General features: G+C 48.3%; 1 pseudogene; it reads right to left on the bottom strand.

Moving 5' to 3' along the window:
- Nucleotides 1–24,848, bottom strand: part of LOC146209891 (ABC transporter G family member 23-like) — a 105,103-nt pseudogene that overhangs the window by 21,807 nt on the left and 58,448 nt on the right.

Genomic DNA, 24,848 nt, shown 5'->3' with positions numbered 1-24,848 from the left:
GCCTTTCCCTTCCTATGAACCAACCAACCAACCAACCAACCAGCGTTGTGTAATTCTCAGAACTAAGCAGTTGTGTATCGGCCTGGTGTCTAACCTATGTCCGGCGCTTTTTAGCGCGGATTCCGGGTGAAGATCATGGGTCATCGCTTTGGAGGGTGCAAGATAGACCAGCTTGTCATACGCGCACGTCACTCAACGATCGGAAATTCCGGAGAAACGCCTCATTTCCCAGGATGTCCTACTACGTGAAAATGCCAAAAGGCATAATTGAGGACAGGCTAACAACCAAGTTGGGAAAGGTGATTTGACGTACGCGACACTATTGGGCCTCCGACCTTGAGGTAGAGCCCTCTGGGCGAGGACGTTGGTAGCAAAAGAATTGGCCGCAGTATCGTACAACATCGGAGGCCTGAAGAACATTTACGGGGCCAGAGGACAGAGATGATCTGGCAGCATCGGAGAAGGTCAAGTCCCGAGTCGGGGTTAGCAGAAGGATAGTGAAGTGGCTCCTTCGAGCCATTTAGGGCGATTCCCCGAGAACCAATGGCAGCCTGCCAGCGGCGACATAGGAGCCTTGAACCTGTCTCGGCCTTCACGGCGAGAACACGATCCTGCTTCCGTGATGAAGACGACGTCGCCTTCCAGGCCTGCAGCCTCCCTGACGCCCAGTCTGAGCCACCACCCGTGATCGCTGCAGAGCGCCGACACTACAAGGATGGTGAGCGAACCGTCCACCTCCTCAAAGTAACCCCTTTGGTAAAATAAATGATTTTAAGTAAAGGGCCAGTTGTGGATGTTCATTCATTCCTTCCTCACCTAAGCACGAAACCGAGTTTGGCAACTTCATCGGTTGCAATTTGTGACCCCTGATTAGGGACGTGACAAGTGGCGGAAGCGGTTGGGATTGTGTTGAGGTTTTGGAACGAGCCCGTGTACCCTCTTACCAGAAAATGAACGGGTCAGCCTATTGTCACACTGCTGACCCGTTCATTTTCTGGCCGGCCCAGATGGAGCTGCAGTATGTATAAATAAAATGATTAAACAGTCCCCTGACTTTCAGACAGGAGCATTGGAGGCCAATGCAATGATGCTAGGAGAAATTATTCAGCCATTCATCACGGACGGTACAAGTCCAAATATAAAGGGCTTCCTCCAAATTGCAGAGCAAGTCGGCGCAATGGGATGATTGCAGGAAAACAGCTAACTGGTATGGCACGGTGCAAAATAGTCGGTGCTGCTCAGGCACTTGCTTGGAGGGACGAGGGTGTCGCTAACGCCGCCACTTTTGGAGACTTTCTGGGAGCTGGCACTTAAACGCTTCGACACGGAGCCGGCAAGTGTCATGTTTGAAAACAAACAGGTGAGGGTGCGCGTGTTTTCGCGGCTCGTTTGAGGATCTGGGCACGTACACGCTGGGAAGCAATGCTGCAGAGGACGCAACAAAGAAAACAGCAAGGAGTGAAATCCTAAAACAATGCAACTCCTGCGGCGTTATCTCAGTGACCTGCGCGATCCTGTCCGGCGTTCTACCTTTTCCCGCGACCCGAAGACGTTTTAGGAAGCCATGAAAGTAACCCCAAAAGAGAGGAAGATCAAAAAGATCACGTGTCACCGGGGCATGGCTGTTAGGTAGGTCAAAGCGGGCGAAGCCAATGAACTGAAAACGCGACTCGAATGCGTTGGAAAGTTGCTAGAAGAGAATTTAAAGATCGTTGAAGAATGCGCGCAAGATCAGCAGAATAACATGTCACGGCGCTCCAATTAAGCTTGGCGTCGTTACTCGTGCGGGAGGTCGGGTCCCTTTTGACAGGTGCCTCCCAGACACTAACGCAGAGGGTAGCCCGCGCGACCTTACTCCAGCTGAAGAACAGATGTATCCAAGAAACGCGGTAAACTAGAGGTGACCTTCATCGAGAACCTCTACGATAGGAGGTCTTTAATAGCTGTGCTGAGTTTATGCGGAGATAAAGCCTGCCAATTAGCCTTCTGCAGTGGATGGTGGACAAAGTTTCTAGTCTGAGCCTTTTCAGGCTGGACGCTGTAACACGGATTGAGAGAGAATGGCAGCGGACGTTCAGAAAGCGCGAGAGTAGTATAACGCTTGTAGGCATCACCGGAAACCCGTTGCGCAATCGGGGCGAATTCCAGATTCCATCGACGCTTGGAAAACCTGAACTCGAGGCAGGATTCTTTTTGTACGAGGATGCCCTAATGCTACCCGTTGGTTACCTGATGGGCCAGGATATTCTACAGCAAGAGAAAGTAAACCTAATACTAATGCAGGGTATACTAAGTATGGGGATGACCGTGTTCTAATAGTGAACCGCGCCCAAAGAAAGAGCACGGCATACGGTTCAAACTGCAACAGCAATTATCTATTAGTGGCGTTAATCAAAGAGGCAATAGTCCCCGCAATGACTGAATGTGTTTTGTCGTGTAAGCTTCTACGAGATCTGCCGGTCGAGGGCACTAAAATAGTAGAGGTAACTGGTTTAGACATAAATGGCCTTGTGGGTGGTGGTGGTGAACTCGTTTATTGCGCCCAAAAACAGGGGACCAGTCAAAGGACCGGTTGCGCTGACTTAGAGGAGGTCGGCGGGGATCCTTTGGGATTCCGCGGCCTCCACCGCGCGCTGGATAAGCCAGCGTTGGTCTGCTGGCTCGGAAGTACACAGGAGAGACTCCCACGTCTCTGGGGTGTTTGAGTTGTCTGTGTTCTAATGTGTACAAGTCTACACCATGTGTATGAGTGTGGCCGGAGTTGAGCAGTGTTTACACATGGGGGCTATTTGATCCGGAAAGATCCTGCTGTATAAGAGGGGGTGTGGGAAGCTGCCAGTTTGTAGTTTGGCCATTGGACGGCCTCGCGTCTTGTTAGATCGCGGTGTGCGGGAGGATATGTGCACCTTTGGAGTCGGTAGTGCTGGATTATGTCCGTGTAAGTGGTGAGTAGAGAAGCGCGTGAGATATTAATGTCAGCGGAAACAGGGTGGCTGATCATACTCTCGGCTCGGCAGCTGAGATCTCGAGCGAGAATGTGTGCCTGGGCGTTTCCGCTGAGCGACTCGTCGTCTGGAGCCCAAAGACGTAAGCGAGATGTGGAAGAGGGTGCTGTAGAACATAGAATGTGTAACGCCTGGCAAGAGATACGGCCAGCATCGTAATTGCGAATAGCCTGTTGAGAGTCACTGATGACGGCTTTGGTATTAGGGTCGGCTAGCGCTAGCGCAATGGCAATCTCCTCAGCTGCGGTGACTGTTTCTGCATTGCGAATGCAGCAGGCTGTGTACCAGCTGCGGTGAGGGGCGAGAGCTACCGCCACCATCGCTGGTCTCGATGGATGGTAAGAGGCGTCCGTATACGTGACGTCCGGACGTCCGCTGAAGCATTTCTCGAATTGACGAGCCCGGTAGGCCCGTCTCTCGGCGTGGTGTTCCGGGTGCATCCGTTTGGGAATGGGAGGAATGCGGAGATTTAGGCGATATTCCGGTGTAAGTTCAGGATAACGTGGGGCCGATCTCGGCGGGGAGATCCCAACTTGCTGCAGTACCGCTCGGCCAGCGTGTGTGAGTGAGAGCCGCTCATACTGGACGGTGAGGGTTGCCTCGATCAGTTCGCTCACGGTATTGGAGATTCCGAGAGCCATGAGCTTATGGGTAGCTGTGGACATGGGAAGACCTAGGGCCGTCTTGTATGCTTTTCGAAGTGACGCCTCTAGCCGTTCGCTTTCGGCACGAGTGAGATGTAAGTAGGGTCCAGAGTAGGTGATGCGGGAGCAGATGAAAGCTTGAACGAGGCGCAGGAGGTTGGACTCTCGCATGCCATGATGCTTGTTGGAGCGTTTAAGACGCCGACTGGCACTGGGGCCCAGCTCAGCAGCACAGTTTTGACAAACTCAAGCAGGCTTTAAGCAGGACGCCGATTCTCACTCACTACGATGCTCAGTCGCCTCACAGAGTGTGTGTGGATGTTTCCTCATACAGTCTTTGGGGCTGTACTTCTACAGCAGTCGCACGAAAAGCTCCTACCTGTGGCATATGCATCACGCTCCCTTACGCATAAAGAGCAAAGATATGCCCAAATCGAAAAGGAGGCGCTGGCAATCACATGGGCTTGCGAACATTTCCGCAAATACCTGCTGGGATCAACCTTTCACGTGGAAACGGACCACAAGCCGTTAATACCGCCGCTGACGACTAAACGACTTGACGGGCTGAGTCCTCGCCTTCAACGTTTCAGGATGCGCCTTTTGGAGCACGACTACACCATGTCCCATACTCCCGGCAAAAAGCTGTACACAGCTGACCTTCTGTCCCAGAAGCCATCTGGGAAACCAGCAGACAAAGAAAGAGTGCAGAGCGCGAGTTTGAAGAATTAGCACTTGAACAGCTCCCTGCTTCAAACCAAATGCTGGACAGAATCAGGACAAGCATCCAGTCAGACGAAACACTTTCCAGGGTGGCTACCTCCTGCACTACATCATGGCCAACTGTGCATGGGTTGTCATCTGACCTGAAAAGGCACGTCGAGGTGGCTAGTGAGATTTCGCTCGTTGATGGTCTGCTATTCAAAGGCGACAGAATAATCATCCCGCCAGACATCAGAGTAGAGGATCTGGAAAAACTCCATGCAGGCCACTTGGACACAACGAGGTGCCGAGCGAGGGCAAGAGAATGCATATGGTGGCCAGGCATAGGCAAGCACATTGAAGACTATGTGGAAAAGTGTCCAACCTGCAGAGAGCACAGAAAGCCAGAAACAGAACCCGTGCTTCTAACCCCATTGCCAGCACACCCTTGGGACACAGTCAGCATGGATCTCTTCACGCTGGAGGGGAAAGAGTATGTTGTAGTCGTAGACTACTACTTCAGATTTATCGAGCTAGAACAGCTGCCGAGGACAGCTACAAAAAACATAGCCCTAGTCTTGGAGCCAATGTTTGCACGGTACGGTGTTCCACGGACAATACGCACTGACAACGGGCCGCAGTTCACTTCCACAGAGTTCAAAGAAGTAGTGCATCATTGGGGAGCCTCACACACAACCTCAAGCTCTTACTACCCGCAGAGCAACGGTATGGCTGAGAGGGCTGTGCAGACAGCAAAGCAGCTTTTGAGGAAGTCTTCCAACATACACGAAGCGCTGCTTTCCTGAAGAGCCACACCCAACGTGGAAGCATTTTCACCAGAACTCTTAATGGGTCGTCGTCTGAACACCACAGTACTCACCACTTCGAAGCTGCTAGCCCCGAAGTGGGACGACAGCAAATTCAGACAAAATAATGAAGCCTACAGAGCTCGTGCAAAACGATCATACGACACCCGCCACAAGGTACGGAGCCGAAAGCGCTTACTACCAGGCACAGCGGTGTGCATCCTCGCTGGTGCTGCATCACACGGCGTAGTAACACAGCCAACATCAGAACCAAGGTCCTACGTTGTACAAACCGACAGAGGACAAGCAAGATGTACGCAAGACACCTGCAACCATTGCAGGACACGAGCACCACAAGATGTGGGCGTTTGTAAGCGACCAGAACGCCTGGACCTGTGAGATCAAACCTTTCAAGAAAGGGGGGTGTTGTGGGCGCCACTGACAACAGCGCCCCAAGCGGAAAGCTAACCAGGTGGAGCGCCGGGAGACCCCGGCATGGGCGACCGCGCCAAGCAGAGCGAAAACGGCGCCATTATCTGATGTATAAATAAACGGTTCTGTTTGTTATACCGGCTACGTCTACCCTAGTAATAGTGCGCGGATTATTGCCCCGTCACGCCATATGGGAGCGTGGGTTGGGTGAGGATAAGAGGTGCAGTAACTTGTGAAGTACTGGGATATTGTGAAGGTGAAGTGGTTATATGATGTTGCAGAGCAGGGGTGAGGCCTTCCTGTGTTTGTTCCAAGCGCTGGAGGCGAAGGTCAAGCTGTGCAATTTTAGTTTCCAAGGAGATCATGAGTCTAGTGAAGATGGACTCCATAGGAGTTTCGGGGCATGTCATCATTGTTTGCGCGAATTTCGCCAGCTCGGTGTCTATCTGCGACTCGAATTCAACTTGCTTAGCCACAAATTGAGCCTCAGATTTGGCATCGCGTTTTGCCTCCAGCGCTGGGAGGTCATCAGAGCTAACGGAGAAGGATTGCGGGAGGCGCTTCGTTTTGGAGGGGAGTCCTTTGTGGAGGTAGTGGCAGCATGTAGATGGGGCAAGAGGGAGGCAGGATAGCGGTGGTAGTAGGTGATGTGGGTGGGGGAGATGGCGTACTAGTGAGGTTAGTAAGCACGGTGGTGAGCCGACGTATCTCTTCCCTAAGGATCTGGAGCTCCACGTACCTGGGGTTTGGGTCCCTGACTCGATCCGCCCATGTGAGGTTGGTGGCCGACTTTCCTGCATGGCGGTTTCTAGATTTCCTTGACGACTGGTATCGTCTGTCCGATGTCTCCGGGTAGCCTTGCGTGAAGTGCGGCCGTCTGTTTTTCTTGGTTGTCGGCTGATGTAGCGGTACGTGCAGGTTCGATCTCCGATTTGATGAATGCCATTGCAGATTATGCAAAAGGGTATAGAAGATGAAGCTATGTGATGTTAAGAAGATAGTGAGAGACCGGAAAGCGTGGCGTGACATGGTCCATAGGGTCACGAAGAGTCGGACACGACTGAACGCCTGAACTGAACTGATAGAAGTTTGCAATTTGTCCTTGGGGTATTGGGTGCCACATTTCGGGTATCGATGAGTTCTGGCTTCGGTACAAACATCAGTTCGGTGGCCGACCTTTCTACAGTTGGTGCACGTCTCAAATTTGGGCCTATATGGGGTGCAAATGTGGAGTCCACCTCCATATACAATCTGACGTGGGACATATGGCTGGTCGAAGGTGATCATGATTGAACTAGAGAGGCCAGTTCGTTGTGAGTCAATGAATTTGGCTTATGGATTTGGGTGGACAAGATCTGCAATTATATCTTGCTACGCTTCACACCAGAAGTCATTCGTGATGACCCGTCCATGGGACTGATGTATGCGGCCATATTGTATGCTTTTTGCTCGTAGGTAAGGCTTGTGATCTGCACCAGCTGGAGAGGAAGTTCTTGTTTTTCCCTGAAGACGGTGCACGTATTGTCGTTGGGATGCGTTCTGAGGAGTAACTGATTTTGGGATATATCTTTGATGCCTGCGGCCTCGGCGATGGCAGTGAGAAGCGGCGTCGGTATCCTCTGCAGTAGAAAGAGTCCTCCTCGGAATCGAAAAACCACCTGATATCCTGCTGGCGGTAACGCTGGCATTTGTCGGATATTGCAGGCAGCTGCACGAAGCTCTTGCCGTTGTGTGAATGTCGGTTGAGGAATACAGGTGCTAGCTTTCGATGCGATGGCTGTCGCTGGCGTCTGTGAGACCTGCGCGTTTTGATGGTGCCTGTGTCCGGCGTTCCGGGAGCATCGTGGCGGCGTTCAGCATCCACCGATATGGTTCTTGTTTTGCACGGCCGTGAGTTCAGTCCGTGAGGTCGTAGTTTCGAGGGTTCAAGTCTCTTCCGGGCACCGTTACCGCTGTAGTCATTCTTGCGAGGCGGGAGCTTTGCACAGACCATAGAGTTTCTTACACTAACTAGAGGGAAAGCTGAAGGCGCTGCACATCAGCCACCATGGGTGCGCTAAGAATCATGGGCCGGTGTGCAACTTATTGCGGGAAAGTCGGTTTTTCTCGGATGCACGGAGTGGCGTTACTATGATGTTTTTCATTATCATCATCATCTCAAGGTGCGTACATAGACTGCAAAAGCCACAGTAGGGAAGGCGCAAAAGCAGACGTCGCCAATAAAAGGTTTCTGTTTCCTGAAATGCCACTAAAGACTTCCTTACGTAATTGCGCAACCATAAATATTTTCAAAACGTTTTTTTCCTCTTAAAGTGTGCCTATGCGTGCGAAATATTGGTATTTGTGCTGCTCAAAACTAAGCCAATAGGAGAAAGAGCCATCGCTTATATTGGATAAATCTCACACTGGCATGCTGTTTCTCTCCATTTTTGAAATTTATAATCACAATATTGAATGATAGGGCATTATTTAAGGTAGAACAACGTTTACCGTTGCATTAGATTTGGCCAAACGTTGTAGTTCTGCACTCGGTAGCTCTCCGGCCCATTATGCTTTGCGTGCCCATGGTGGCTGAACTGGTCGTCTGGAAACTCCATGTAAACTCCCATAGATGGCAACAGAGCTTTTCCTCTATATAGGTAAGAGCAAGAAACTCTACGGCGCAGACCTAGCGCCGGGCGGCACGAGGCCTAGCGTGGCGGTGGCTTGGCGAGGTCGAGTATTAGGTCCGGGTGGCCCTATCAGGGGTGTCTTGGCTCCAAAATGCCCTTCAGATGAAGCGCTCACCTTCACAGGTATGGCGATGGTGACGTCGGTGCTGTGGAGGCTGGCGATCGGCATGAAACGCAGTTTTGGCGAAGAGGCGATATGAAGTAGGTCAGTACTCCTCGGCCCTGTAACGGCCAATCCTTGAACGCATCAAAGTTCACTGGCGTCCTATAACTGGTTTACGGGAAAGAAAAGGCGCCGTGCCTGTCACTCGCAAAATCCCACTACTATAATCATCACTGTAGACCAGGAGAATTATGATGTGCGTTTCACGATCCCGGTCGTGGCACAGTTCGTTAAAAGTGAAAACCCTCGGTAGGGTCCAAGGAATGAAGTTTCGATTCCCAGTGGAGATCATAATTGTAAAACAGCGCGAACAACGGAACACAAGAATGAGAAAGACACGGGACGAGCGCAGACTCTCAACTAAGTTTTCAAGGCCAACACTTGGCGCTTTTAAAGGCAAGACAGTACATTCTAGGTCACACTGAAGTCGATAAAGCCAAAACCAAAAGACGACACTCAAAGGTCACCAATAAAGGCTATCTTTTTGCCATTTAGAGTGACAGATGATTTGCTTATACATTTTGAGTCTTGATTGATATGGAAGGCTTCCATTATTTCCCGCGTTGTCTGATCGCAGTGCTTGTAAAGTATATCTGTTCTTCGCCATGAGGCGGTGCAATTTCCCTTCTTCTTTTTCATGGTTTCACACTTCTTGCAGTAGCTTATCAGGTAAGATAGTTCCTTGTTAATGTCTAGATTAGTTTTCTGCTCGAGCAACCTTTTATTTATGCATCGTCCCGTCTTCCCAATGTACCCATATCAATCAAGACTGAAACTGTAGACTGCAAGACTCAAAATGTATACGCAAACTATCTGTCACTCTAAATGACAAATAGATAGCTTTTATTGGTGACCTTCGAGTGTCGCATGTGTCTCTCCCTTTTGGTTTTGGTTTTATCGACTTCAGTGTGACGTAGAATTTACTGTATTTCATTTAAAAGCGCCAAGTGTTGGCAATAAAAACCTTAGTTGAGGGTCAGCGCTCGTACCGTGTCTTTCTAGTTCGTGTGCACCATTGTTTGCGCTGTTTTAGAATTATGAACAGCTACCAACTTGCCCAAATGTACATTCTGCGTTCGCAGTGGACTTCGCATGTATTTATTTTTAACTATCTTCCTCGTGGCAGACAAAGAGAATAGTGATGTGCGTTTAACGATCCCGGACGTCATGGCCGATGACGTAACAACCTCGCAGTATTTCGTGGAATGTCGCGAAGAAGTGCGACATTTCTCGTTACCGGACGGACAGGGTCATCCATGGCCGCGAGTATGCGCTATTAAAGGCTTCCGCATTAAAAGTGAAACACTCTAAGCAGTAAATTGCTCATGATCTCCGCACGGCTGCTTTTCGTCGCCTTTAAACCCGCGGTAAACTAGGAAATAAACCGGCGCTGCGTGCATTTCTGCGAGCCCCGTCGGCTACCGTTCCACATTATTGGAGTGACCACTGTGCCACGTCTAGGCCCATCTCGCGGTGAAGAGCAAACGCGCCCACTGATAATATATTCAGCTAATCCAAAACAGCCATTTGCAATTTCACGAGGGGCCGCATCACACCTACCTCCCTCAGCAGCCGTGAAAGCACTTCGCTTCCAACTCAGCGAAGTTAAATTGATCTGTGTCCCGTCCCATGCATCTAATCCGGGGAACGCGGTGGCTCACGCACAAGCCCAAGGTTTTGTCGGCTGGGAAGTGAGCGCGCCCTCCGGCTTGAATTTCACGAGGAATGGGTTAATTTCATATCATGACATCGCCAACCCATTTAGACTAGAGACGCGCACATATCCCCTACCCACAAAACCTTGGCGAAGGCGCAGAAAAGTTACCTGGCACCGACAGCAAACACGCTCCCTTCTAAATCCAGCGGTGCTTTCCCTCATGTATTCTGGCCAGTACAGTTCAAACTGCAATAAATGCGGCAAAAGCGCCACGTAGGACCACATTCTCTGGAACTGCGCAAATGATCTACCCACGACGAAATTGATAGAGCTTAATTCCTTGCTGGCCAGCTCGGGCACGAAGGTTTAAGTGCGGGCCATTGAGCCAGCCAATGAGGTCGGAGCTAGCCATGGGCGATCGGCCATCTTAAAATCTCTCCTTCGACCTGCTCTGAACGACGAACTAAATCATTTAGAATCATATCGCACGCAGTAGTACAGTGTTCGGTGTTTATTAACGGACGATGCCACGTTTTAGAGCAGAACCTTCACGCATGCAGAGCTCAAGGATTGGTCGTTCCACACAGCTGACCTTCAAATGATGCGTCTAACCGTGTGACTAATAGTACTTCTCGATCCTTTGCAAAGCTAGATATGGTGAACTAGAACTCTATTCACTATAGCTATAGATGAAACGGTTGCAGGTACTAGTCGTCGGGCTGTAAATCGAAGATGCCAGGCCGAATGTGACCACCCTGCCGATGTTGGGCTCCTTTTAATATTTGTTAATATTGGCAAAATTGTAAAAGCTTCACCTACTGTGCTGTTCTTGCAACCGTGAAGCAGATATACTGCGTCTTCCTTTCCCCAAAATTAACTGAAGGAAAATATATGAAAAACAAAAACGAAGGATAAGCATCTACCCTCAAGGCAAAGCTTCAGCATCACCCTAATTCAAACCGTGCAATCATGTAAAACTCTGCTAAGGCATGCACAACCATGCTTGACAGAACTTTGGCTCCTAGCACTAGGTTAAAGCAATGTGCCTGTACACGCCAAACTTATTTGGCGTCCTTTCTCACAAGAATGAACACCAGATGGCCGATGGTACACGTAGCGACGTGGTTGTTTGACATAGTACCCCTTCGGCTCTGCTGCAACTAAAAAGCGCGTCCTTCGGTCTGTTTGTCTTTGCAATGGAGATTTGCGTTTGCTGATTTTCAATTCAGATCGAGGAAGAGCGGAGCACGTTAGTTTAAACTCACAAAATGGTCACCATCACCCGTCAAGGGCAAGTGTCTCACACTGTCTACCGGCAGATTAGTATCACCAGCACACTACAAGTGAGCGTCGCTTACCTCCCATGAGTAGCGTTGGGTAGAGCCCCGCCAACGAGAGCAACAGTGCCGTGGCCTCGTCCTTGGACATAGAAGACGTCAGGAATCCTACAAGGAGCAATGGTGCAGCTCGCAGTGGCCTGGCGTGAAATCCCGCAGTTTACATCGAAAAAGCTTCAATTGTTGGGCTAGTTAGTGATCAGTCTTACAATCCATCTTGTTTAGCGCAAACGGACAGGACACACAGTGTGAAGACACGTACACTGAAACCGAAGAGCTATTTCCGCACACAATGCTAGGATTCCAAAGCCATCTATCCACATAAGAGGTAATGCATGAAATCAGAAGAAATCCTACATCCCAGACATTGCGAACGCCCGCGAACACTGCTAGTCTTAGACCTCACCATGGCCCTGATGCAGGCTTTCGTGATAAGTCGGATGGTTTACACCCTGCCCTACTTTTACCTCACAAAGGCGGAGAAGGAGAATGTAGATGCACTAATAAGGCAGGCATACAAGCCAACCTTAAATATCCCGCGACGATCTCCCACCACACATTTTCGCATGTAAATGCAGAATACACTACAAGAACTAACTAAAGCTCACCGCTCGGCTCATATAGACACTCTCCAGCACAAATACAGGTAAACACATTCCCGCCTCACTAAAGTTAAAGCCAACAGGTACACCCAAAAAAAAACACTCACGCCATCCCTACGCACATCAAAAGGAATCTCATATTCCACCCCTTGCCCAGAAATGTACACCCAGTTCACGACCAGGCCAGACGCGAAGCTCGTCCCAATGTTTTATATAAAGCTCATGCAGACGACAAAGAGGCGGTTTACGTGGATGCGGCAGAGTAAACGTCATCAGTGTGGCATCGCATGACCTCAAACACAAAGTCACGTGCTCCATAAAGACCTCACTCGAAGCCGAAACAGCAGCCATATCTCAGGCCATTCCTCCAACGTTGCCACACTCATTCTGAGCGACTCTAAAACCGCAATCACGAATTTTTCATGGACACAGATTCATTCTGCCACCAGAAAAATTCTTAATTTTTGCTCCACTAAACCCGAACCAATTCAAATAGATTGCGTCATGTGGACCAAGAATTACGAATTTTCCGCCCCCCATGCCACTTGTTTATTTATCTATTGTACCCTCAGGGCCAAAGGCATTACAGAGGGGAGTGGGTTAATTAGGATACAGAACAATGAATATAATGCAGTGCAAACAAGAAGTACAAAATAAAGTTCCTCCAGAATAAAACAAACAACACACACAAAGCGTAAATAACATAAAATCAGTGTACACAACACAGTGGAAATAGATATAACATATGATCAAATTCCTTCAGAATAAACATTGTTAGCTATTGCGTCGTGAAAGGTTTTGTCATCTGATGTTTGTTCTGCAGACAAAGGAGAAAATATTGAACACATCCCCGCAACAACTTTTCAACGAATAACGAGCACTGCTCACAAGCATCTGCTGGCGAAAATCCCGCAATTTTGCTGCTGGTCGAATAAGGGGCCAATTACCATTATGCGAGCCACTAAGCGAAGTTAGTCATAAGTGATGCTAAAGCTTTAGCAGTCGTTATAGAAGTACAGTACAGATTTATTGAATTATCGTAAATTACGAATGCACAATTTAGTGCATAAGACCTTGAACCTCAAAAAGTTGCACACGTTTTCCGCAGAAGAAATGACAATTAATTCACATAATTATTGGGCGAACGAAATGTAGCGAATTGATCAATTTCATTTTTTTTTTTCAAAACTCATAATTTTCTCTAACTTTTCGCTGTGATACAACCCAAATGAAAATAACATTGAAGACCCTAACTGATTAATTGCATTAGATTTGATCCGTTTGACGGAGGTATGAGTGCTGTGGTACAGACGTCTCCTGTGTGTGCTCGTACCAAAGTTCATGCCGCACAGCGCCATGAGCACCGGTATGGAAAAGGCGGCGGACAAGCTGCCACGGACGGGCGTGTCGAAGACGCTGACGAAGACGACCAGCATCAGCACCGTCTGCATGTACGCCATGGACATCTGGACCAGCGCGTGGCTTATGATAACCTCCACCGAAGTCACGCCTGAGACAAAGCGGAACAAAGGGCAACTGAAAGGAGACTCGAGTATGGAGACCCAACACGGTCATCGTCATTATCATCCTTATCGTAATCAGTTTAAGTACTTTCGGTGCACAGTAAAATGCGCGATTCCCAATGGTGCCCAATAAAATCCAAAAATGCTGGCATCTTTCGGAGGAATACTAAAACGAGCAAGCGGAGCTACATTGGGAGAACGTCTGGTGCGGTACGTATGAGAGGCTTTCGCGGTTTGACGATCCTTTTATTTTAAGGTTTAGGGGAGAAATAATGACCGACAAGTTATCTGTGGATCTTTCTGTGTTGTCAACGCTTCCGAGAGGCTTTGCGGGTACCTATTATGCATCGAACACTCAATCAAAGGCACCGCGGCTGGTGTCGTACGTTGTAGACAAGGAAGCGCACAGGGGCAAGAATATGTTTTCTTTTCGTTTTGAAATATCAGACGCATTGTTCTTCAATAGCTGGCTCCGTTCGTGTTCTTTTTGCGTCGATGGCCATATCGTTGTGGTTAAGATCCGCGCCCGCAATACTTGAATGACGCCACATCACGTCACACATTCGATTACGAGCACACTTGGATAAAACGATTGCTAGAGTGCTTTTGAAAGACTTTGTGCTGCTCAGCCAAAGGATACAGTTTCAATCCTGGCCCTAGCGGCCGTTTTTCTTTTGGAAGTGAAAAACTAAGTCGCCCATGTGTCGAATTTCGGTGCAAGTTAAAGATTCCAGGTGCTCAAAATCAACCTGTAACCCTCCGCTACTGCGAGCTTCACAGCCCTGGCGTAGCTTGGATGCGCTAAAAGATGGCCCGATAATTTGCGTCACTGCTCGCATCTTGTTGCTGAGATATCAGGTGCTCGGCAATGTGGCGGCCTAGCCATAACTGCCGCCGATGCTACCCTGTGGATGCACACAATCGCTTGGGCAGTTATGATTGGAATTATGATTCGATCTTCGCAAAATACGCGAGGACCAAACAGTCGACCACCAGCGGTAAATGACGGATTTACGCGCCCTACTACATGCGTCAGACTAGCTGTAGGTCTACAATGATGCCATCATGTCATATACAATTGATATCATATCATATACCCTCATAGGACACGATATGTCTGATCATATTGTTACGGGGATGTACTTAATGTGACGGCACTGCGATGGGCTGAACTCGACGCTAAGACTTCAGTAGCCGTGCAGAATCCACTCTCTCAGCGTCGTCCTCTTTCTCAACGCTTCGTCGTGCCCGCGTTCCTCGATCGTCGTCTCTGTCAGTGAGCACATCATTTTGGTCCCGCGTTTCCCGGTAACAATATTATAGCTGAATATCTGTTCTGGATCCATTCGCCTGTGGCACCTCGCAAAAAGATGTGTGATACTAAAATAAAACCGAACACATGAAGCCGACGCGCCAGACGCAAAACCAGTCATGCATGAGAATCTACTAGCTGACTGACGCAATGCACCGTTAACTGCCAGCAGAGCACGAAGTGCTCCTTGAAGGTGAGCTCGCGTTTGGGCTTTTTCCGCGATCTCCAAATGCACGCAATCACAATACACCAAGAGCGAGTTCACTCTCGCTGGTCGTCCCTCGAGAGAAATGTGCTGAGCTTCTGCGAATATTTGCCTTACATTCAAATAGAGACACCGCTGTAAACAGGAACATATATTCCAGCTTTCACTGCTCCAGAAGTGCCAGTGGCATCAAGTACAAGTTCTGCGTCCAGCCAGGAAATAGAAAAATAATGAGTGTTTTTCCCTTTAAAAAATTTACCCCTTACCACCTTAAAAGAGGGCTTCATTAAATATTCACACAATAAAATTCCTTCTTAAACTTCCATCTGCTACTTGCCTCGGCAGCTTCCGACATACCAACGTGAAGCGCAAAGGAAGAACTTGTGATGTCGGGCCTATGTTTCCACAGCCGCAAGGACCGTGCTGCGATTGCTTAGAAATCTTTCAAGAGGTAAATGTTCATTTCTTGCAATAAAGTTAAGTTAGAAATTTAGGCTCTTTAAACCTTCGCATTTTAACTATTTTCGCTATACAAGAAATCACTGTGTAGAGAGTACGGTATGTGTTCATTACTGTTCGTGTTATGTCGTGCGAGTTACATTTTCTCTAGTAATTTCCCTCGCTCTAAATAAGGCCCCAAGAAGCGACGATTTTGCTCTCTCTGGCCTAGACAAAAAAGCGAAATAAATTTTAAAAAATGATCACCGATAAATTACCTTGGAGTTTAAGGAATACATAGAACAGAGAAGCGTCTAAATATGTATTTTTGCTGTTCAATTTGCCCTTTAGCAGCGCAAAACACGAAATTGTGAGAGGCGCGGTTTCATTCACCTTTAGCTAAGCTTTCCTCTGTAACAAGTGTAATAAAACAACGTTGTGAATACAAGTTTTCTCGCTTCTCGAGCGAGGACCGTGGAGTCTTCCTACGTGGCAGTTGTGCTCGAGTTCTCTCACCATTGATGCAGCAGCACCCTTAGCAACGCATATTATGTCCACTAGAGACCTTTCGGATAACATGTACACGCGCCGATTGGTACGTACGCGCGTCAGATCACTTTAAGGGCGCCAGATGACACTGGGTGTCCGCCAGCTGTGCACATACCTGCCGTGTCAGGACCAATCAGCGCGTAAGCACTTTCGGTGGGCGAGCTGCCAGTAAGTACTCCGGTATAGGGGAGAAAACCTGGGCCAGGGGGCGCTGCGCCGCTCTGTGCGTCAGCGCCCTCCATGGAGACCCCGTCAAAATCTACGCGCAGCCCGGCCGCGTCGTCTGCTAGCCGGCGCATAGAAAAGCATGTTGTCGTCTGCTCCGCGCTGCTTTCTAGCACGTCTTTGCGCGCGCGCGCTCGGTTGTTTCTCTCCTCCTCCGACCGCATTGTGGCCACCGTCGCGCTCTAACAATGAGGGGGGAAGAAGAAAGAAAAGAACTAGAATGAAAAAAATGACGGCGCACTTTTTTCGCGAAGCTTGTGTGGAAACGGTAACGGGATGGTTGTGGGCCTTTCTTTCTTTTTTTTTTGGAGGGGGGGGGGATATCTCGTACCGTTCGTGTGTCGTACTTCTCTAACTGGCGGTGCCGAAGCAGCCATTGTGGAACCGAGTCGGCCTCAAGAAACAGATATTCGTCATTAATGCGATCACTTTACGTCAATCATCCTATCCTCATACGCGATCGTGCTTCGGGAGCTCAAAACTGCGCGTTCGCTATAGGAGATAACTGAACTAGGAATTGCGCAGCGTAACAGTGGAATTAAGAAGACAAAGGTTTCCGTGGAGAGATGTCCCCGTCTGCATGGAAAGTCGTCAGACATTTCCTCCCTGTTCGTCTCGTGGAGAGGAAACTGCCGCAAAAATGGCATGCCTCGGCTTCTGGGGAATGACCCAAGTCGTTAGGAACCCCTCATCGTTAAAGGTAGATAGGTCATTGATTTCGAACGGCAGCGCCGCAGCAGCGAACTTCCCCTGGCCGGTGTCAGCAGGAACCAAAGGGTAAGGCGGCATGCTTTGTGCCTTTGTAGGGAACGCATCCTAAACGCGCCGAAAACAGGCCCCACGGCGCCGGCAGCACTGCCTAAAACGTTTGTCCCCAAAGAGCTGAACAGGCCCCTTTTAAGTGACCAGTCACAAAGGGAAAGGAAGGAGCCCTCGTCGCTGTGTACAAGCCTATCGGTTATTCTCAACCAGAAGGCTGGACCCCTCATTCTGTGAGCATGGATAGAGGCATCAAGAGGTGCCGCCTCAAGTCCTTCTAGATACCTGTCGTTTGCCTCCCGCCTTCAAGTAGCGAATTCGCGTTCATTTTTTTTTTATGTCTGAGCCTGCCAACAAGCGCTCTTTGAAAACAATGTCCGGCGATCAATTAATCATAATTTCTTGCTTTCGAAAGCACCGATAAAAAACATGCCTCCAGCCAGCCTCTATGTCAGCCGGGGCACAGAAAAAAGCAAAATTAAGAAATCCCACTGGCAAAGAACGCCGGCTTTGCGCGCGAAGACGCGCCACCAACTCCCTTCATCCTCCCTCTCCATCTCCCGCTCCGCGTGCACGCCGTAGCACGCGCTCCCGAGCGAGCAAGCTGCGCAGACTCCGCAGACAGCCGCGCGCAGCGCGGGCGCGAATGCGCGTAGGTTTTGTAGTTCCTCTCCGCTCCGCTGGAAACCGAGCGCTGGCGTCGCGGAGCAAACTCCAGCTTTGGTTCCCTATAGCGGAGCATAGACGTACTAACCTAACGCCTGCTGCGCACGTGCAGGGCAGGGGCAAGGTACGGCCACTGCGCGTGCAGAGAAGGCGTCCGTCAAAACGGTATACTTCTCCGCTGCTACGTCTGAGCTATGCTAAATTTCTCTATTAACGGCTGTACGAATTGCTAAAGGTGTTGACTGCTACTTCGACGTAGGAGCGAAGGCTTACCTGCCACGACGCAGCGTGCTTGAATGCCTTCCTGGCTCTCGGCCACAAGCAACAAAGCCGTCAGAGACATGGACAGGGCGAATAGCGTACTGCGGCCAGAGAAAATGCAGGAAGCGCCCTCTGGTATATTTAAAAAAAATTATTCGGTGCGGTGCACTTACTATGGCGCAAAAGAACATGTATCTCAGCAAGTTATTCCGCAGCGCAAAGAGAACCACAACCAACAAAATAAAACGACAAGAAACAGCCTCGGGTCGTGCCTCATCTGGTGCGTAGCGTCTTTTAGGCTTTGGCTCAGCAATACGGTTTCACGGGCAGAACCACAACGAACCCTAAACGAGGCAGACAATTAAGCAGCTAGTGCGGCAACATATCTTCACTACAGCTTTAAAGTCCAAGGAAAAACTCGCAAGCCGCCGGCACATAGCCTCACGAGAGTTATGATTGCCTGCTGACCCAGGCTTCATCTCATCCGCAACTGGCGGGCGCGCCTGCCACTATCAAGCAAACAGGGTCTGTCGAAACGGTCCCTTGTGCACTAGTGCTTCCCCTCTTGTCCACTTTTGTTGTGGGTTGTCAACAATTTCATCTTGCCTCTCCCTTAGCGTGCAGAGACGCACAAACAGTTTTACGAGTTTGGGCCACTCCCGGGTGTACCAGCAACGCTGAGGTCCTGAGCTCTAGCCAGAATGCCTCAGAATACGCACCTGTAGCAGCCCTTAAAAGATTGGTGTGAAAATATTGAGCTATATAGGAGGCGCAGGGTGGTAGAGCAAGACTTTTTGCCCAACTTGTGTCGATGTCTTGTCCCTGAGGACCAGAAATGAGCTTGTATGGCAAATAATCGGGACCATCTCTAAAATGCTTAGCATCACCACTTTACATTAATAAGGGAATGTAGCCTAGCCACCACTACCATTCAATGTGGATGCATATGCCGGCGCTGTTAACACTTCCAGGCATAATCCCGAATCCTTATGATCTCATGTTGTGGAAGCCTAGGTAAACATGTCCACCACATGTACCCTACCATCACACCATATATATCTAAGGTCAACGAGGTAAAAAAAATGGGAAGTAGCTGTCATAGAGGTCGTGCGTGTGGGAACTGATAAGAACTGAACGCCACTTACGCAACGATGATGCCAGGGCTCATGTATTCTCGGAACTCGAAGTCAAATGCTTGGTAGAACGGATCCGTGAACTGCATAATATAAGGTAAGTGGTGATCCAGAACAGCAGGGCCGATTGTTTGGTACTAAGTACCCATTGTACAACAGTTCTCCGGTACATGATAATAAAAATGTTCCCTTTCTTCTCGTATGATCGCTCGCAAAAAAAAAAAACATGACTCACAAATTGAAAAATGGCTTACTTGCGGAAGAAGAAAGGATTAATCCTGAACATTGCAAACTTCCTTGCTGTATTCGATTCCGTCTTTACGCACCAGAGGACCTAACGTTCATACATCATATCAGGGCAATCTCTAGGACGGCCGCTCGTGGCTCTACACTCGCCTCGATAGTGAGACGCTATAGCGCTGTTAACATGATCTGTTCATTCCGCGAATCCTTTTTTTTTAGTTTTCTGTTTAGGTTGTTTCCGGAGACAGGGTGGCACAGTATGTGTCTCACTTCTCGAAGGAAAACTGTGTTTACAATAAGCGGCACGCAATTGAAGGCGCATAAGTAATCGGGTCGAATCCCTATCAAACCCTAGCTTCCAACTTGCAGCTGAATGCTAAGTGGGAAGCGAAATGGTATGACACTCCGAAGAACGCTGCCAAAAAAACAAAACGGTTTCCTCACAATCGACACGAAATCACCTGTTCGTTTTTCCGGTACATTTCCGACTCATCTGTAAACCTTCCCCCTCCAACTAAGGTATGCACACGCTATCACTGAAGAGTGAATACTACAACCTAATTTTAAGCTATATACTCTTGAGCACAGAGTACTTGCACATGGCCCACATGAAATAGGCTCTTCGCGTGCGTGCACAATTATCTACCTGCTCACTACCTAAAGACCACTGAGAGCCTGCAGTTCAATTTTTTGTTTCTCTCTTTTTTTTTTCACCACTTTCACATGCCCGTATTTGGAGTAGTGTCTAGATTTAAAATGAAAGGAATAAATGGAAGAAAGATATTTTCGTGCCGTGTATTCCGTTTATTCCTGCCTGCAAGGTATACGCAGCAGCCTTCTCCTCTACTGCGTTGTGTGCATGATTTGGTTTTTACAGCTGCTAACACTATCATGCATCAAAAAAGAGGTAAACAGCATGTTAGAAAATAAATGAAATGTGAAATTTTTTTGTAAAGAGTTACTCCTTTTGGGAATCTAAACACATCACCAATCTGGAATGGAATTTTCTCGACTAAGTTGGGACGGGATTTTGTACATCGGGTGTTTCAGCCAATACTTGCAACAATTATTTAAAAGAGTTAGTTCTAAATAAGCAGACTTGTTGCATAAACAAACTATCAGCCATGGCGGGCACGATTTCTTGCAAGACTCATCTAGTTATACAACTAATTAAGAAATAACCGAGATTTTATGTTTTAGTACTTGCAGTCGTGTGTTTAGTCTCGGGGGGAAGGGGGGGGGGGTGTTAAAATTCGTGAGCAAGACGATGCTTTGTTTGTCAATCTTCGAACATGAAAATAAAATATTTGCTGTGGAAATGTCCTGGCACTCTTCAAATGCAGGCTTTGATATTTCCTGTGAGTAACATTTTGTGCGTAAAGCGGATTTGTTGAATGCTGACGTAACGAAATCACTTCAGCGAAGCGTTCTTGGTCTCCACACAATACACAAATTGTTTACACTGGCTCTTTTTGAAACCACGGACAGTCAATAGGGAAAGCGTGCAACGTCTTAATCTTAGGATACCTAATGGTGAAGATGACAAGCTGATTACCACAGGAAGGTGATCGCTTCCGCGGTGGTTGTCGAGGTCGTACCAATTAAAATCAATAACATTAGAATGTGACGCAAAGAAACATATTTATAGAACTCTGTTTTCCCGAGGTCGACCACACCTTTTTTGCACTTGCCTTCGCTCATTTATTGGACACAATATTCGGCTTCTAAAATACGACCACTTGAGAAATTGTTCACATCCGCAGAAAGGAGGCGTCGGCATTAAAATTCCTGATTCCCATGTCTCTGTTAGCTGTTTTAGAAGGGCTTAGAAGTGATGAAGCGCCACTATCAAGTCCGGTTCGAGTTATATTGTGATCGTTGCAAAATTTGGAACAGTGATAGCAGCTGCCTTGCAATTTGTTTTGAGAACTGACCTCGGTCTGGACACGAATAGCAACACCTCTAAAAGTCCTACTCGCTTGTTGTCGGTAACAACGAAAAACCCTCTATATACTAATTTAAAATGTACTTGTGCCGAGAATTCAGTTCGTCGTTTGTAAACATGAAGCCACCTGGGGAAGTAAATTTAAGATGCCCGTTATTTGTCAGTTGTTATATGCCCACTACAGTGGAAAATCTAGAAAGCCATTCATGGTGAATTTAATAGAAGCTGTTGTAAGTTTTGTTTTCGGACTTTTTATTTGGGAGTGGGGGACATTATTTTGACTTCTCTTTTATTCTTTTACAAGCTTAAGAGAGCAGTGGGGACGGTGAAACTAGACCGAGCAGAGGATAGGGTCCACCGCTTCACTAGAGGGGCAGGTAGCCCGATGAAAACGCGTGCGTGCACATGTTGCAGGCCTCTACACCCTAGAGACCACAGTTGCTAACCCGGCACATATATCATATTTACGTTGAGGTGGCGCAGTGGTTCGGGCGCTCGAGTACTGTGCCCAAGGGTACAAGATCGAATCCCGGCCTCGGCGGCCGCTTTTCGGTGGAGGCGAAATGCAAGGCGCCCTTGTGCTGTGCGATATCAGCCCACGTTAAAGAACCCCAAGGGGTCGAAATTTCCGGAGTCCTCTGCCACGGTGTTTCTCATAGTCTGAGTCGCTTTGGGACGTTAAACCCCACAAAACCAAAACTAAAACTTGTATCATATTTTACTAATTTACTTTTCTTAAAATTATATTGGGTGCATGCCCCTTTTCGTTTACATTCCATTTGTTTTGCCTGCGATAGGCTTTGGTTAAGTGCGGGCTTTTTCGCACATTGGATTTAGGCTTTTATGTATTCCCTGATAGTTTTTGAATGAATGGCTTATGGGCTTTCTTTTAGAAATGGCAGAGCAGTCTTCGTTGTGCCTGCAGGGGAATGTATAGCCCCGTCTCTGTCTTTAACCAGAACAATGACCGGGTCGTGGTTTGTCGGGCCAAAACATCTGATCGGAATAGTTTGGTATATCATTGAAGAAAAACGGTGCTGTTGCTTGTGCCTAGATGCCTGCAGCAGGTAAGGAGTTTATGACATACATACTACGCCACCACTGCTATCAAGTGCGTTGTTGCAAGGGGCGTAAATAAAAGAATGCCCGTATACTTGTTGGTGACAGCTTTCTTCGTGCGGCACCTTGCGAATGCATATGTCATAGCTTTGAAATAAATGCAAGCGTAATGCAGCGGGTTTAAAACCCCTCTAAGCGGGTTAAGTTAGGAGCAGAACGGATATCACACAGCCGTTTTCCCGACAAACACCGTGCCTAAGTGAATCTTCCTTGTTGATGCCATCCAGTTCCTATCCACGTGGTTAAAAGCACTCGGCCCCGGCATGTCACATTTTCTCCGAGATCAGTCAAGGGCCATGCGGAGGTGGTTGTACAAATCCCACTCTGAAATCTGAGGTGCCGCATCTCACCATCTTGATGTTACGAATGCCCTGCAGCAGTCCTCTAATTCAGTTTGATGCAAAGAAAAGTTAAGGACTTTTCAGTAAAGATATGTGATCAGATATGTGACTGGAGAAAACTTGTATCTGGGCTAGAGGCCGGTGACATTGTTTCTGCACATGTCTTCACTTTCCTGTACGTTTACTGGCGTGGCTGCAAACATTAGAGATGAGTGTTAGCGCTTGTCCTGTCATTTTGTTCAGTGTGCAGATAAAAAGAATGGCTGCAATAAGAAGCATGCCAAGTAGTTTGTCAACTGCTGCGCCGCAGTCATCGATAAGATTTCGCTGATACGCGGGAAGTCCTATATGTATAAGCCAAACTGCGTATTGTGTTGATTACCGGGCAGGGTACATTTGCGGGCTCTACGGAGTGAAGGAATGCTACGGGAGGGAGGAACGAGCCTCGGCTGAATGAGATCAACTCGGAAGAGATCGTGGCAAGGAGGCACGAGAACTGCTAGAAGCTTTTCATGTTAGAAAGAGGCGGGCAAAGCGTACCAGCGAAACATCGACAGAGCTTTTAAACGCAGGAGCTTATTATCTTCAACGTGTTTTCTGAAAAGCAGGTCCGTTTTTCGTTGTTTCTGTTTCCGCGCCTGTCTTCGCTTTCCTATATACTTGCTTGATGACTGTAAATAAAATATGGGAGAGTTAGAGCTTGTCCTGTAGTTTTTTATATGCCCTTGTGTGTTTTGCAGTGCGGTTGTTTCTCCCTCACACAAACATTATAGATATGGGAGAAATACGTGACCGATAATTTGTGATAATTAAGCCGGGTAAAATGAGTTAGTTTAATATTTGCATAACCAAAGAATGGAGCAGTTCAACCATGTTCAACCTAGTTAACAAGCATAATCACTGCTGGTAAGCGTTACGAGCACGATCAAGTTGGGCTTCTCGCTATTCGGGAGTCTTGGCTGTAAGCCTGTTATGACTGCGTTCTCTATGGCTAGCGAGGTAGACCTTGCACCGGGCTACATCAGCATAACGCCTGCAACCGAGTGTAGACATCGACGGCCGAGGAAACGCATCATTCATGGCTAGAGTGAGGAATCGAGCCACAGTTAGGCAACTCATACCTGTCTAAGCAGCTGTCATGTGGCGGCGAGAGCGCTGGTTTAAGGTTTTGTTTAAACCAACGGCGAGGCGGAGAAGGAGCGCAAGGCGTAGCTGGTAGTCTCATTATTGCGATGTTGTCACTGACGGGGAGCCGAAGAAGCCATTGCAGATGAAACTGAGCTGTGCGCAGAACCTAGCTTGCGCAGATAAATGACCTTGGAGAATGGCAGCAGTATACGCTCCAGAATTGCGACAACATAAGAGTCAAAATTACCGCACTTACTCGGATCGTCTCGACGGAGAAATTCTTGCGGGTGAAGTTGTACGAGAGCAGCTTCAGGTACCGGGCGTGCGCGTTGACAATCTCAAACTGCAGGGTATTGCGGATGGTGTAGTCTGCGAGGAGCAACGCCAGGTGTATTTCAGTAGGAGGCCACAATCAAGCACACTTAATCTAGAAGAAAAGGCGCAAATCCCATCTAGAGAAATAGCTCACGGACAGTCGATGAATCGATCCGAAACTAATGCGTGAACATGGCCCATTTCCACTTCATATCCCGCCCCACACGCTTTACCACATTGTTTGATTTCATTACTGTTTACCGCTTCTGGCTTTCATTTAATATTCTATCATGGCCTGCAAACGCAGCAGAGGTTCCCACCCCAGTACTCACCTTGGCGCAGTGCGTGCCCGTTCCCGCAGTAAACTATACAGCCTCCATGTAAACGAATACCTTTCCTGCACCCACCGTGTGTGCTGTGGTGGGTTAGTGGAGTGCGCTCTCGGCTCCCAAAACGATAGATTCGATTTCGAATGTTATTCTCTACACGTTTATTTCTGTTTGATTTATTCTGCTTTTGTTGTTCGAAGCCCTCTGGCAGAAGTCGTCGAACAGCGATTTCCTTGAGCTATTTAAGTGCTCATGCATAAAAATTTGCAGTGCCTTAGTTCAGCTAGGCCAGGATATACTTAGAGAAAGACACGGGTTGGCTTGGATGAGCTCGGTTATC

The sequence above is a fragment of the Amblyomma maculatum genome, chromosome 1 (genome assembly GCF_055883805.1).
Source record: "Amblyomma maculatum isolate TAMU_Amacu chromosome 1, ASM5588380v1, whole genome shotgun sequence".
Lineage (NCBI taxonomy): Eukaryota > Metazoa > Arthropoda > Arachnida > Ixodida > Ixodidae > Amblyomma > Amblyomma maculatum.
The sequence above is the reverse complement of the archived record's forward strand: the minus strand, read 5'-3'. Positions and strand labels throughout refer to the sequence as shown.